This window comes from Accipiter gentilis, chromosome Z, assembly GCF_929443795.1.
Source record: "Accipiter gentilis chromosome Z, bAccGen1.1, whole genome shotgun sequence".
NCBI classification, from domain to species: Eukaryota; Metazoa; Chordata; class Aves; order Accipitriformes; family Accipitridae; genus Astur; species Astur gentilis.
This window is the reverse complement of record NC_064919.1, coordinates 9,801,705-9,816,674: the sequence shown is the minus strand read 5'-3', so window position 1 is coordinate 9,816,674 and position 14,970 is coordinate 9,801,705.

Here is a 14,970-nt window from a genome sequence, read left to right as displayed (position 1 = left end):
AGAAACTGTCAGCTTTGATCACACTGTCGGTAAGTACCCCTATTGTAAAAACTCTGTCTCTCTCTTTGTACTCCAAGATCCTCCTCTCCTTTCATCTGCTCTCCCCTCCCCCACCGACTGCCTTTTTAAACAAAAGAAAATTTTGGCTGATGGAGGGAGAGTCGTCGGTTTAGGTCTCGGGAGAATTAAAATTTGCCTTTCATAAAGCCCTGAAATATATTAGTGTTTTGCTAGTTCTGTTAGTAATTTGAGTGATTTTCCAGAAAACTTGTTATCTTCACATGCTGGATTCTTCCTTGTATAAAGAAATGTGTGTAGAGACAACGGGTATAAGAAGAGCAAAGGGGTTTTCTGTGTAACTATGGAAAGACGTTTAAGGCTTTTTATTCCCCCCTCTTTCAGAGCCAAATTTTGGCAACACTCAGAGCCACTCTCATAGAGGACAGCACAAAAGTTAACGGAGAAGAATGAGCGGGCTGTAAGTATCATCTGTTTGTTTTATTGAGAAATGTGCTTTCCCGAGAAGTCAGGTAGTGGAGTTTGTTTCCATACTTGTCAGAACTGCTAATTTCTCTCCACTGTTCACCATTGTACTAAAAGTGTGCTTATGATTGTTAAAGCTCATGCAGTCTTCAGTCAGACCTAATTCCTCCCAGCTCTTTCTCCTTGAGAAGAGTTTTCTGCATTGAGAGAAGCCATCACCATTTCCTATCTATGCAAGTCTTTTGTATTATTCTTTTGACAAAAGCATGACTCTCTCTCCTCCTCATGCAGAAGTTCCTCTTCTACCCTTTCCCTTGTTACTTACTGACTTCAAAACAGTCTTCATGTTTCAAGTCTGGCAGGCTTTTTGAAGCTGTTTGGAGGATATAGTTACTTGACGACTTCACGGTTTTTTGCACTGCAATTTCTAGAGCCTTTTCCAAGAAATCCCCCTTTCTGGGGATTGTCAGCATTCATCTCAGTTTCCAGACTGAAGCAGGAGGATCAAGCAGCAGGTACATCTGCTTCTCACCCTGAGTGGTTTTGCATTCTGGTTGGCTCGGGAGGAGTTTCCTCTAGCTTTCATGAAGCAAAGCTCTCTTTTATCAGTTGCTTACTTTAAAAATGTGGACTTGAGAATGGTTTTTTTTCACCTCATGTTCATGTAGCTATAAATAGAAGTAGTTTCTCTTAGTTGCTGTTGGATCCAGTATCCCAACAGATGTGAGGTTGGTGCAGCTCCATGCCTCGAGGTCCAACCAACAGTGAGGCTGCGGGTACTCTCCCAACAATTTATTTTAATTTATATTTTCTACGTTCAAAATCATTTCTTTATGGTTTTAAACCATGGAAGATATGATGATAATACATATTTTCTTTACTCATCTGTGAGGTTAAAAGAATGCAGAGGAAGAACAGAACACCAATGTAACTTGACAACAAGACCAGGAGAAGAGTGAGGCACAATGAGGCATGAGGCAGAAGGCATACATATAGTAATTAATAGTAAGATTTATATGGTTTCTGAGGATGTTGATATGTTAGATCCAAAGAGGAATTTGAAAGCATCTTCATTAACTAATGGGATCTTTCTCCACCCAGGCCGACTTCAGTTTTCAGTCTGTAACAACCCCTCATTCCTGCATAAGGTGTTTATGAGGATTGTTCACACCAGTGTAAAATTCAGGAGACCAGCAGTGCCTGCAGATTTAACGTCATCCATTCCTCTGTATAGTGTAAGAGCAGTTGCTTCACTTATGCATGTGTGAATACCAAGCCAGTTTTATTACCTACCTGATTAGGCTCCCATTAAGACCAAAGCCTGTTTTTTATATTCAAAATGTAACGTGTTTTCATAGCAGTTCAATCAGGTTAGACAATCTGCATTTCTTCCATGGGTATTTGCAAGTATTCAGTTTGGATCAGTATTTCTTTTTACCTCCCCAGACAAACTCTAACGGTTTTGACAGTTCAGATTGAGCCTTATGAGCCATGAAAAATGCCAAGGGACAGATTGCCGTTTTCTCTTTCTGAGAGCAATCTGCTCTCACCCAGCAAAAAAACAATTTAGTGTGTTAAGGAGCTATGGGAAACATGCAGTTTTTGAAAGACTGCCATTAAAAACTGTGCTTGTGATTTCATGCTAAATATCTTATCCAGTATACAGAGGCAGGGCTCATTAAAAGAAGAATTTCTGACATGGTAAATATGGATCTTTGTTTTTATTTCTTCCAAAAAAAAACTCAGAAAAAAAACAACCTTCAGTGTATAACATTTCCCTACAATGAGCTGCCTACGTGAGAAGGCAACACAACTAATCGTTTCTCAAGCTGTGCACTTGCTAGAGATGGGCAAATATTGAAAAGTCATTGTGGTGATCCAAATGACTTGTTTATGGAAGAATGACAAAGAAAATTTTAGGTAGTTTTTAGGAGACATTTGGTTACTATTTACACATATGAGGTTTTCAGATGTGGTCACCCACCACGGAGTGTTCCCAGAATCAGCACTAGACATACGCTGTACTTGTGAATGAGGGGGCTGAAATGGGAATGTAAGTAGTCATATTTATGTTGTGAGACACTCTGCCTTTTAATGTGTTCCGCTTGCATGCAAAAAAATAGCATTTTTAGTGTGTAAATAAACGAGACTGGAATTCTGGAAGTTCCAGAAAATTAAGGTTTCATTTCACACCTGCTAGTAAACTACACCATGTTGTAGGCCAAATAAAGCGTTAGAGTAGCTGAAAGCAGAAGAAACAGATTAATTAGCATGGTACCAAGCTGATTAGATCTGAAATTTTCTTTTATGCACCTCTGGAAGCTGTATGGAAGGAAAATAATGTCCAGGGAGGAAAAAAAAAAATGCATGTCTGTGGTTAAAACAAACTAATCAGAAGAGAAAAATCCCAAGTGAAATTGCATCTATTTAGCAAATGGAAAATCTCTAGATGGTGTGAAATCCGTGGATAAACACACTTTCACCTGAAAATTTATGAGCTGGATCCTGAGAGGAATGGCTGAACTCAGTTAAGGCTCTTGTTGGTTTCACCAAGGCCCGAATTAAACTGATGGGGAGAAACACAAACCTCTGAGTGTTTTCAAGTCTCTCCAAAATCCAAATGATTGGGGCAACATAGCCATAAACATCAAAACACAAACATTTTAGGACTTGGCCAATATAATTGATTTATGCCGCATGAAATCCTTTTTGTATTCATGAAGCTTTAATCTCATGTTTATCTCACTTTGGTTTCCTTTTATTAAGGTGAAGGTAGTAGCTGTGTCCAAAGAAACACACTGATTTAGCAGGAGAAAAGTCTCTTTGGCCATTCATGACATTCACCAGAAATAAAATTAGAGGTTCCTCTGCTTCAGAAGATGACGCTGTAGAAACTGACTATCCCAAACCGATTCTTGCTTCCAAGTTACAGTTTCTGTATCAGAAACGGCTGTGGTTTCTCAGCCCCACAATAGATATTTGCAGAAAATAGGTGTGGGAACGGTGCCAGTGAAAGCTGCTGTCAATTTGAGATAGTTTCATCGTTAATAATTAATGATGGTGACAGAGACCCTAGAACAAGTATGCAACACAAATTCTGTAAAGAGGAACCAAATAAATGGCAGTGTTTTATTTTCACATGAAACACCATTCTCAGCATAAACTAATCCTCTGATGCATTCAGTGCAACTGTGGTAGCAATGGGGATCCCGTTCACAGGCCAAGCTCATGCTTGGAGCTGTCTAAACACGGTGCAAAGGTCACCATAGCATGACACCAAGTACTTTGCCTGTTTAATCCACTATTTCGGTAATCCAGTTCCACTGGCAAAAAGTGCTCGCAGAAGGCAAATTCCAAAGTCGTGTGTTCAGGTTGCCATGGAAACCACCCTTTAAATTTTTATGCATGATTATTCTTGACGGAGGCATGTGCTAGTCCACTCAGAGCAGCGGAAAAATGTTGCATGGACTATCCGGCCTGCCACAGGCTATTAGTCTTGACACGAACGCAGGCAATGAGCCCGTACGGGGTAAAACAATGAAACAACTCTTCGGGAAGAGCTGTGTGTATGGCGAATTGACTGTCAGCTCTGGCTGGATGCAGAAGCTGTTGTGGCATGCTCCAGTGTGACCTTGTTCTGCTGCTGAAGTCACAGTGCCGTGACGTCGGCAACAACACCCCTTTCCTGCAAAGCGCCCCGTAGCCCTTGCGGGTCAGCGCGGTGCCCAGGGCCGTTGGCAGCTTCATCCTCGGGGCACCAGTGAAGTGGCTGGCATCAAGTTGCCCAGGGGTCAGGACCAGACCAGGCAGTGGGATCCCTGCCTTCCCAGCCACGTAGCGATGGTACGTCTTCTTCAGCAGAGGCAAAGCAACGTTGCAAAAATTCCCTGATTTGATTATTCCTCATGGACCTTTCAGTAACTTTGCCTAAAGTTAGGGCCATTAAACCCATGACAGTCACTAACAGTGATTTGGTTTCTGCTTATAATTTTGAGAGGATCCTGCCTTGCTGCTTCTGCTGCGGCGTGGCTTGGCCAGCCTTTGGCGGAGCAGCAGGGACGGAACAACAAGCAGCTGAGGAGGGGGGCGGGAAAAAGGGACTCCCACTGTACTCCACAGGTGTCCTTTAGAAGGGTCCTACCTCCAGTTTTGCATTCATGTTCTCTTCTTTCTTTTCACCAGTGACCCTTCAGGTTTACCACCTCCGAGATCTGTGTGGCAGCAGCCTGAAGGGGTGGAAATGGATTTTATTTTTTTTTACTTTTTTCACCCCGTTATGGCCGCTGATTTTGTTCTGTGGACACAGAACATTGACACAATATTGAGAACATCAGAAGCATTGTATCTTTACTTTTCTACAAGTCCCAGTCCAACAGAGCTTGACGTACAGGTGCAACATCAAGCTTCAAGACTGTTCTCATAGACAACACCTTATTCTTAAGCTAGACTTCCTTACTTCCACTGTAAAACCTGGGGCATCTCAGCTTCTGTAGGTTGTTCTCATCAAAGTTACACTCCATCATAGAAACCGATGAGCTGCCTTCTGGTGCAGATTAACCCCCACCATTCCCAAGATAAATGGTGTCCCTGGAAGAACTTTTTTCTTCACGCTATTTCATTCTGCACGCATTAGGCTGTATGATGCAAGTCTCTTACATCTGGGCTTGGGGTTTGGATTGTCTCTTTCCTTTTTAACCTGTCTAGAGGATAGGGAAGGGGAGAAAAGAAGACTTGAATTTTGTGCTTCAAGCTAGGAAATAATTAAAGCAAAGTTGATGTCCAAACCAGACACTTCTAAGGTTGGGGATGAGGGTTGTTGGAGAGGGAATGGGGGAAGGTGTTAAGGAAGCATTTGGGTTTATATTAATATTTGTTAGGGGCCTGCCTAAGAAAGAATAAATGATCAGGTTCAGATTTAATTTAGACTAAAGATTTATGGGTTGCAAGGCCACATCGTTTACATTTATACATGTATACATATAAATGCTCTAACAGATGGCTAAATGACTAAATAGAGTCAAAGGGAGAAACAAATACAGACATTCAAAGTGCGGAAACCTTCACAGAAGGGAACAGCTCCTGCCCAGGGCAAAGGAATGAGCGCAGCCAGACTTGGCAAGAGACCAAACACAGGGAGATGAATTAATTGCCTGAAAAAACAATTCATGTGGCAAGATGGCGGGGGGGGTGGTGGTGGTGGTGAAATCAGTGAGCCAGAAGTTAAAAGACCAGTGCAAACCAAGAGGAAACCAGTGAGAGCTGTGGAGGGGGGGTAACACGGAGGAGGAGCTGCGGCCGCTCCCAGCAGGCGAGCGGCATCTTGGGCAGCCGAGCCGGCTGCCACCGCTCCAGACCACAGAAGACCAGAGATCCATCTACACTGGGTCATGGCACGTGTGGACGTGCAATGTGCTCATCAGCTCACTTGTAGTGTGCAGCCCCATTCTGACAACACGCAAGTCGCGTGCCTGATGCCGTCTTTAGAGCCTACTGCACCTACACCTTAAAGGACATTCTTCTCCAGTTTTACCTGATTTCCCCATAAATCAGTGGGAAATTAATGCCTGCAACATTGTATTAAATCCGAGGCAACACTGATTTTGGGGGGAGAGGTATATCCCTCTGTTGGTGCTTAGGTCAAGTGCATTTTGGTTGTTGTGATTATTCTTCATTTTTGTCCTAGTATGCCCCTGTCGTTCCCGAAGCTCCAGTCAGACGTAGAGCTCCACTGTGTGTGTAACCACGAACTGAAACATTAATTTGTTTTCCTAACTTTTCTGCATTTACAGTCGAGAGGGGTTTGTGCTGAATTCTGGCCGAATTGATGAGAACAACTTGAAAGGACTCCTGCAGTCTTGTAGGAGGCAGGTCCATCCTGGCCGGGCGAGCAGGGGAGACAGCCGTGCGCTCGTGCTTGAGTCTGTCCTGGACAACTCCCATCCTTTCCAGAGCTGGATGGCTGGGAGGGGAAGGGAAGGGTCACACTAACTGAAACGAGTGTTTCCCAAGCTTTGCTTCTTGTACCCCTGGAAAGGGGACAACAAACTCTATGGCTCTGAAGTGGACCCCAGTTCTCAGAAAGTCATCACTGCTTGTCTCTCCTGCAAGTGGAGTAGACATGGGGGTGTAAAAACTCCCAAATAGCTGTCCCAAATAACACTCCCGGATGTCCCATGGATGGTTGTTCTTCAGTTTCTTCTCTTCCTATGCCACAAGTACAGAGGTCAGACTTCACCTTTGCAGACCGTGAATGTGCACAAAAAGTGTTCAACGATACGTTCAAAATCCTACCTTTTTTAAAAATATCAGTCATTCTGAGATTCTTAAATGGACACTCTTTACTTAATAAATGCTCAAAAGTTGAGGCACACAAAATCATCAGCCATTTTTTAAAATGTAAGTGGGAATACATGTTGCAGATTTTGTCCTATTCAAAATATCATGACTGAAGTCAAACAGTCCATTTAGTTAAGTAATAGGAAGATACATGGAGGGATCACCTTGAGAGCTCCCATCTCTCCATGCACTGGAGACATAAGGCTCAGCTACACTCCGCTCTGGCCACCGTTTTCTGAAACAAGGTGGCATGCTCCATTTTCTCCCAGTGAAGCAGGACACTAGCGTGTAATCAGTCCTGATTACTGTACTTAAAGGTATGAGCAAACAAAGCCCTGCAGAGGAACAGGCATGTCCTGGAAGTCTTTAAATCACTGTATCGCATGAAAGAAATTAATGCAGAATAGTAGTCACCCAGACAACATCTTGAATATAGTGGCTTTAAAGTGATGCAGTGTGTCAGCAGACCCTGCTCCAGTGAGAGCCACTAGACCCTCCCTAATTAATCTAACTTCATTGTAAAATTCATTAGTGTGCCTGACAACAAAATCAGCCATCAAAACTCAGTAAAATTCCTACAGTCAGTGCATGAACACTGCGTTTGGGCTTGATGGACATCATTGCAAGGTCTTGTTTGATAGCACCCTTCTGTGCCCTCCTCACAAAACATGAATTTATGGCTGTTGGGACTAACTTAGTGTCTTTGTCAAAGTTTTCACAAATTTCTCTATCATTAAAAAAGGTTCAAACTTAGAATAAAAGAGCCAACTTAGAATAAAGGAGCCACGCACTGTAATAAAGGGTAGATTTATGATACTCACCGAGATATTTTTTGAGCTCAACATTTGTTTATTCAGTTTTATCAGTTTACTTATTATTTGGAATTGGAATATATAGGATTCATGCCAAGGCATAAATCAGTTCATTATCATGTTCTGTGTGACAGAAAGATAAATTGTATTTTTTGAAGCAAAGTGGAATTCAACAAAATGTGTGTTACTAAAGAGAGTACATACATCGATACACAGTTAATTTTCTGTTTTAAAGGCAAGTTACTTATAACACCCCATTAGGGTCATTTTCTTTGGACTCATCCAGGTGAGGCTATCAAGCATAACCTATCTTTTTATATTTTTCATTGCTGGCTGAGAATTGTGGCTTGGTGATTCAAGGAGCATACTTTGAAAAAAACTTTCAAATTAAGACAAATTGAGTCTAACCAATGTTTAAGCCCGAGACAAAAAAAAAATACCACAACCTTTTTTTTAAATACCAGTTGCTTCAAATTGGCACAAACTTGCCTTCACAGCCTTGTCACATGTTGAATAAGAGAGTTCTCCTCTATCATATTCTGGGTGAAAAAGTCTAGTTTCCCGGTTCTCTCTCTAGCCTAAAAATCTTCCTTCTTTTCAGAGCTACATAGTCAAAACTTATCCTTCTGAAAGCTGCTGTAATACAAGGAGTTAAACGGAAGCATTGCCTCTGAGGAGCTAATAAGAGAATATTCTGCTTTTCACCTCCATCTTCTGAGACAACAGCAGGATTTCCAAGTGGTTTTGAAATTACTTTGTATAACATCTCTTTGCAACCCTTGGCCCCAGACCCACAAGACTGCTAGGGTCCTGTCATTGTGTGACCAGGTAATCAGGTAATCACTCTTTTAGTCAGAGGACCTGAGCATGTGGGAGGGACTGCATTCCCTGTTCAGCTCCTCAGGAGCTGCTGACAGAGGTAACTAATTACAGGTGAGCTCTAGCCTTATTGGTACTGAGAGCGCTCTGAGTTCTTGGGTGCCTGAAGCGTGGCAGAGTCCCCAGATTTGAGCAGGTGAGTTACGGCTCCTACAGCTGCAGGTGGGAAGTCTGCATCTCCCCCAGCAAGTGAGGGAGGGAGGGGGGTGCATGGAGCAAACAGCTCTGAGGGCTCTGCACCTCCACATGACGGGTCTTCCAGGGCACCATCCTGCAGACTGACTACAGTACGGTCCTGCAGGCTGAAAGTCTGCTAGCAGGTGAAGCATTTTTGCACACTCCTGGAGCTCATCCTTTGGGCTGGAGTCATCCAGAGAGAAGCCACTTCACCTGCTCGGAGACCTCTTTGTGATGCGAGTGGAGGCGGTCCAGAGATTTTCTACAGAAATGCTTTTCCGATCCAAACAAACTTGTTGTTACCGTCACACCCCAAGCCTCCTTGCTGGTCTTGCCAATTTGGCTTTGAAGCAACAAACACATGTGTATGCGAGGGTATAGCTATAAAACCACCTGAGGATTTAACTCCGGTGTCAGTAAACCTGGAGCACTGGCATCAGAAAAAAACCAAACCCAAAAACCTTTGTAGGAAGTAAGCAGAGCAAATCTTTAGGAAGATGAGTCTGGAAGAAGACAGCTACACGTGGAATCCGTTTGTCACAAACTTACCAGACTGCCAGTTGTCTTTCAAGTTTTAAGTATTTTACACTCAGTTCTTTCAAAAGTACTTACGTACTGACATTGTTATCATATGCCAAATGTATCCTGTTCCGCTTTTAGCATTCTGCTTACTTTTTTCTGCTCTTCTGCATTTCTGATTTTACAACCTATGTGTCTGTTCCTCATTGGTAGCTGGTTTATACCATTGTAGTAACCACACGCACCTCGGGTCTCTGCGTGTCTGCCTCCATTCCACCATGTAGTAATATCCTTACAATTAGATGTATCCCTGCTCATTCAGTTTTCCCTCTGAAATGTAGGAATTGCAACGTGTTTAGAGAATGTAAAAAAAAAAAATTCAAATTTATTTGACAGTGGTATATAAATTCACGAGTGCACCCCTTAAAAGAGGATTAAATTATCAACAAGACCACTAATTTGATTAACTGCACTGTTTCTCTCATTGGCTCTTTTTGCACAGATCAAAGAATGCTAATGAAGCTAGAATGAAAAGAAGGAAGTTAATTAATTAATTAATTAATTAATCCCTGTATTATCACCACTGGTTTCAGTACAAATCCAAACCACAGCTCCATACGAGCTACTGTGAAGAAAATTAACTCTATCCCAACCAAAAGCAGCACACATGCTGAACTAAATTCTATCCCGACATTAGCAAAGTGGAGATAAAAATGGGTTCGCTTATGTAGAGTAAATAAATAAATTTCAGATTCCTATGCTTTACCACCTACACTGCTTTTTAAATCTTGAGCAGGAAAACTCTCAAGAAGGGATTTTTCCTGTATTTTTTTTAGAATTTGTAATGTGGAAATACAAGAATAGGTACATTTGCTTTTATTAGTCTAGAACTGCTGAAAGCCAGAATTTTAAATTGTGTGGAAATACACATACTTGGTTTAATGGGTTTCATTTACAGTAAATGCCTTGTCTTACCACTTTTTTACTACCCAAGTACAGTGAACAACCTTCTTCTGGCTTTCCTAGGAATATATTCTTAACATAGAAATATATACAAAAAATATTGTGATTGTTATATGAATAGGAGGAGTTTAGGAACCAGCCACTTGGAAGGATTAGTTTTGTCTTAGGGCTTCTCTGCTGACTGGTTTCCTTGCAAAATCTCCTGTGCTTTGGAGCTACGAACTACCAGAGGAGGGAACACTTTCTCTCTCCATCCTCACGGAACAAGACACCGAATGTACATTTAAGCATGGCCCTGGCTTTTGCAACTAACTTCAAGAAATTCTTATCTCACATAACTCATCTATTCTTTGCAGTAGAAATTGAAAAATACAATAATAATAATAACAGTAATAACACTGTGTTTGAAATCTGGGATGATTTCTGCTTGCAAGTAAACTACCATAAGCAAAGTGTTATAACAAAAGACTTTTAAAGTCTAATTTCACTTATGCAGATAAAGCGTTTTTCTTTTACTAGGAGATTCACAGCTGTCCAGACTTGGAAACTGTATAACAGGAAATACAACAGGCCACCATGGTCGGACAGAGGAACAGCAATGTAGCTTGGAATGGCCAGTATTTTACCAGAGCCTTTTTTGCTCTTCAGAGCCCTAAGTTCCCTCTTTCAATAGATAGTGTGCTTAGAGTTCACTGAAATGCAGTTGGTCACTGCCCTTTCTAATATTTCATCTTCTTGTACTGTAACGATAAAAGTTTCATGGAGCTGCATGCACATAGGAAGGGCTCTTGGATGTAACAAAATAATAAAATCAGTAACTCAGCCAGAATCCAGAATGGTATGACAGTTGTCTACCCGGTGGAATTATCAGAAAAATCCTGACAATAAATACTCTCTTAGCTCCTATGAAAATTCCTAGTCCTTAAACTTTCATTTAGTTTAATAATCTCACAGCATTGAGGTGGCATTGAAAGAGGTTTAAAAGTTGGGGAGTTATAGAATACACACTTAACATATTTTGTTGGAAAAATATTCATGGTAAGGTTCGACAGGCAAGGAAACAGAAGGTAATAGTGGTAGAGAAACTGCATTTCCTCCTATTTGCAACCGCATTTATTCCAGAAAAGGCAGGTTTAAAGAAAGGTCCTTCTGAACTACTTCATTCCTGCTGAAGTTGTTAACATTGGTCTGAAACAGCAGATGAGAGGTTATATCTTCCCTTTCCTAGGAAAGACGTCTGGTCTGAAGGCACAGGGCCAACGGGAGGCTTGCTGCATCTAATCTTCATTCAGATCTTTAAAACAGGACTAAAACAAGACCTAAGGGCTCAGTAATAGATCTCCTCCCGATTCCCAAGCATAAAAAGTGGCTTGATGATTTATGGAGAGATGACAGATAAAGGCTAACTTTTAGATACAAGAAATACATGTCCCTTAAAATAGTCAGTCTACCATAAGCAGGAAATTGTAGAAAGGCTTAACAGTACAGGAGTAAAAAAAGGAGAAAATCTGTCTGCTGATGTATTTCTGATAGTCTCTTATCTCATGGCTTCAAGAAATCACTTTGCTAATATCTTCACTGGATAATAAACAAATTCAAAAGTTAGTGTGAAAGCTGCCTTTTATTGTGAGCTCAAAACCTGTATTGGCTTTGGTGAAAGGTAACCCAGGGCACCTATTTGTGACTGCTAAAATTATGTGTCTGAAATAAAAAAAGGTATGAAATATGCGAGTCATTTTTTAACCAGCTGTAATGTGGCTTCAGTAACTGGTGTCTTCCAAAGACGATGGTAATGTGATGAAAGGATGCTCTGCTTATTTGGACTTTGGACTTGTTTGGACATCTTACTACATATGTTAAGACTTACAAATATTTAGATTTTATTCTTTTTTCTTACTTAAATTAATCACTTAGCCTATGGCACTTTGATAATCTAAAAATGATTGCATTCCCAATCACTTAAGTAGACACTTAAAATTTAAATGCAGCTCATGGGGGTGTTTTATGCTTAAAGTAAGGACTGAAAATAAAATCCAATTCCCACTATTTTAGGTAAATTCATTTTGTGAGTGAGAAGCCTGAAAAGCTAATTACAGATAGGCATTACACTTTTATTCAGCATAGAGTATGTTTTCTGCTGTCCTCATTGACCTGCAGTAGGACCCTCAGCATGAATTTGACACATGGTAATAACCTGCATGCATTCAGTCATGGAAGCACTGAATGTCTGTTTATAGCAGCCTGTCTTAAAATAATTGCTTGGTTTCAGTCAGAATCACATCCTGCTTTTTCCACTCAGGTGTCTCTTTTGAGTTCAGTGTGATTGCACATGTGAATGAAAATAATTGGGCTTAGCCTCCTGTAAGGTTTTGTCTCGTGGTGTTGACAGAGACGAGAAGGTTGCTCTGCTCGCAGCTCTGTGCCATCCATCCCATATTTGCGGTTCTGTTCACAACCAACTTCATTTGAGCCAATTTTCTGAGCTCCATATTTCAGTGATGAAAGGCTTCCTACTGTGAATTAAGCCAATTAGATACAATTCTGTTGTCCCTTTCACTTTATCTCTCCTTTTCTCAATCCGTGGAGGACAGAGAATTCAGAATCTGTAAGCACAAGGTGGTTTTAAAGGACAGTGTTACTACAAGACAAGAATATTTTCTTTGCATCAAGAGGTATCTAGGACTGAAGACTACTATGGTGGCCCACATCATGTTTTGGGCAATTCAGGAGGGGTAGCTATACCTCAAAGCACTCTTGTGGAGTCCTGCCCCTGAAGCTTGCTTTAACTGCTGCTCCTCCTGATCAGGAGGGAGGATGCTGTCAAAGGACATTCCTTCCTCAGGTCTCCCAGCCATCATAAAAATCTGTATTTTGAGGAGGGTATCACCATTCTGCCTGTTCACACGTTTTAAGCAATGAACTTGTTCCTCCTCATGAGGAGGATAATGCAATCAGGACAGATGGCTGAAAAATATTCCTGTTCTTTACCATTCTTTCTAAACAGACTCCTGGAAGAAGTCTTCTTCCAAAGCAGACTTTCACATCTTTCCCCAAAACTCCAGTCAGGACTAGAGTCAATGTTTCCAGCTACAAGTATTTGATATATTTTGACCAAGCATTTGTTAACCCCCCTGTGGGACGTCATTTGGAACACCTGGGTTAAAATGATAGGTTTTGCTATGAGTAATTTTTCATAGAATTACCTTGCTATCATTTTTGTTTTATTTTTCCATCATGTTATGTTCTTTTGTTGCATGGCACAGTGTCACCTCAACTGAAGAAAGTATTTTCTCACACATTATGCTCTTGACAGATTCAAAATCTCAAAGAAGATGGGGGATTACTTGTTAAATACTACTAACATTTACTGTTAACTTGTAGAATAAGGTCAGCTCCTGAATGCTCGAGGTACGTAACATAGTTTGAAAAGTTTTGACTCTGTGCTTCACTTGTCTTGTTCTGTTTTCTCTTAAGGAAATCTTAAGAAACTTAAAAATTGTGAGTAAACACGAAACACACAGTTCTGCGATTTGCATGCAGCCATTAAACTTTAAATGGAGAGAGTGGGAACATGGAAGAGAGTGCTGAAAGGTGCAGGAAAGTCTCAGCCATTTCTTGAGAGACAAGAAAGGTAACAAAGAGCAGAGCCTTTTCCCTGGTGGCTCACTAAAACCACACAGCTGAGCTTTTTCTCCAGGAGTGAAGGGGTATCTGGACCTTTTTTCTGCAGCTTGTTTTCAGAAAGCTTGCAGGTAATGTGCAACCTCTATGCCTTTGCTATGTTTGAATGTTAGTGGCCAAGCAGCTGATGATATTTATATGAAAGAAGGGGGAACAGAGAGGTTGGAAACTTGACGGAACGAGCATTTAGCAAAAGTGACACTGATCACAAAAGCTCTGTCTCCTTAGGCAGAGAGGAAGGCAAGCCTGACAGTGCACGGTTCCCCCCCACTGCCCCATGCATATTTGAAGATGTGAACTTCCATTTTCTGAAATTTCTGGGTATGTCGACTCATGTTTGTTCCTTTGGAAAAGGGTCTGCTGTAAAATACAATGAAACCTGGCAGCGCTCATTCAGACACAGACAGGCAAGATCTCCACCTTTCAGACATACACCAGATATTGTGGAAATCATGACCAAAACCAGTGAGAGATTACAACACTATAAGATGGAAATGAAAGTCACAGAAACAAGCATGAAAGAAGAAAGCAGATGAGACTGCCTTGGAGAGATGTCCGAGGTCAGAAGAGCACATTGGATTTACAGTTTCTTGTAGCTTCAGCGTCAGCTGGCCATCCAAGGACTTTTTTGTTTTGATACTGTGATCGTACCCGTGTTAGACAAATGAGTATTGATGACATCCATGGGCCAGATTAGTCCCGACCTATTAAAAATACAATCTCTTGAAAAAGGAGGGATGAAAAAGAGTTTCTCACTCCAGTTGATGCCCACTAGGAAGCACGGACTTCTGCTGCACTTGGGCTGCTGCCTGGGGAATCCTTCTCATACGAATAAGTTACCCATACCCCTGGGAAAGTAGGGTAAGAAATGACTGCTTGAAGACAAACACCGGAGCACTGTTGGGGCCTTGATGAAAATGACACTAGGAGTTGTTTTTTTCTCTTTGTTTCCTGCTGGGAGTTTTGTGGATTCCGCAGTGCATCCCACACTGGCCACAGCAAGTTCCCTCCCTACAGAGAAGTGCTGGGCAGCTGAGTGCTGGGGCGTCCTCGCTGCCATTTTGTAACTCCCATGCTCTGTGGAGATTAAAGCTGCCGCAGATCCCCACCTCCAACTATC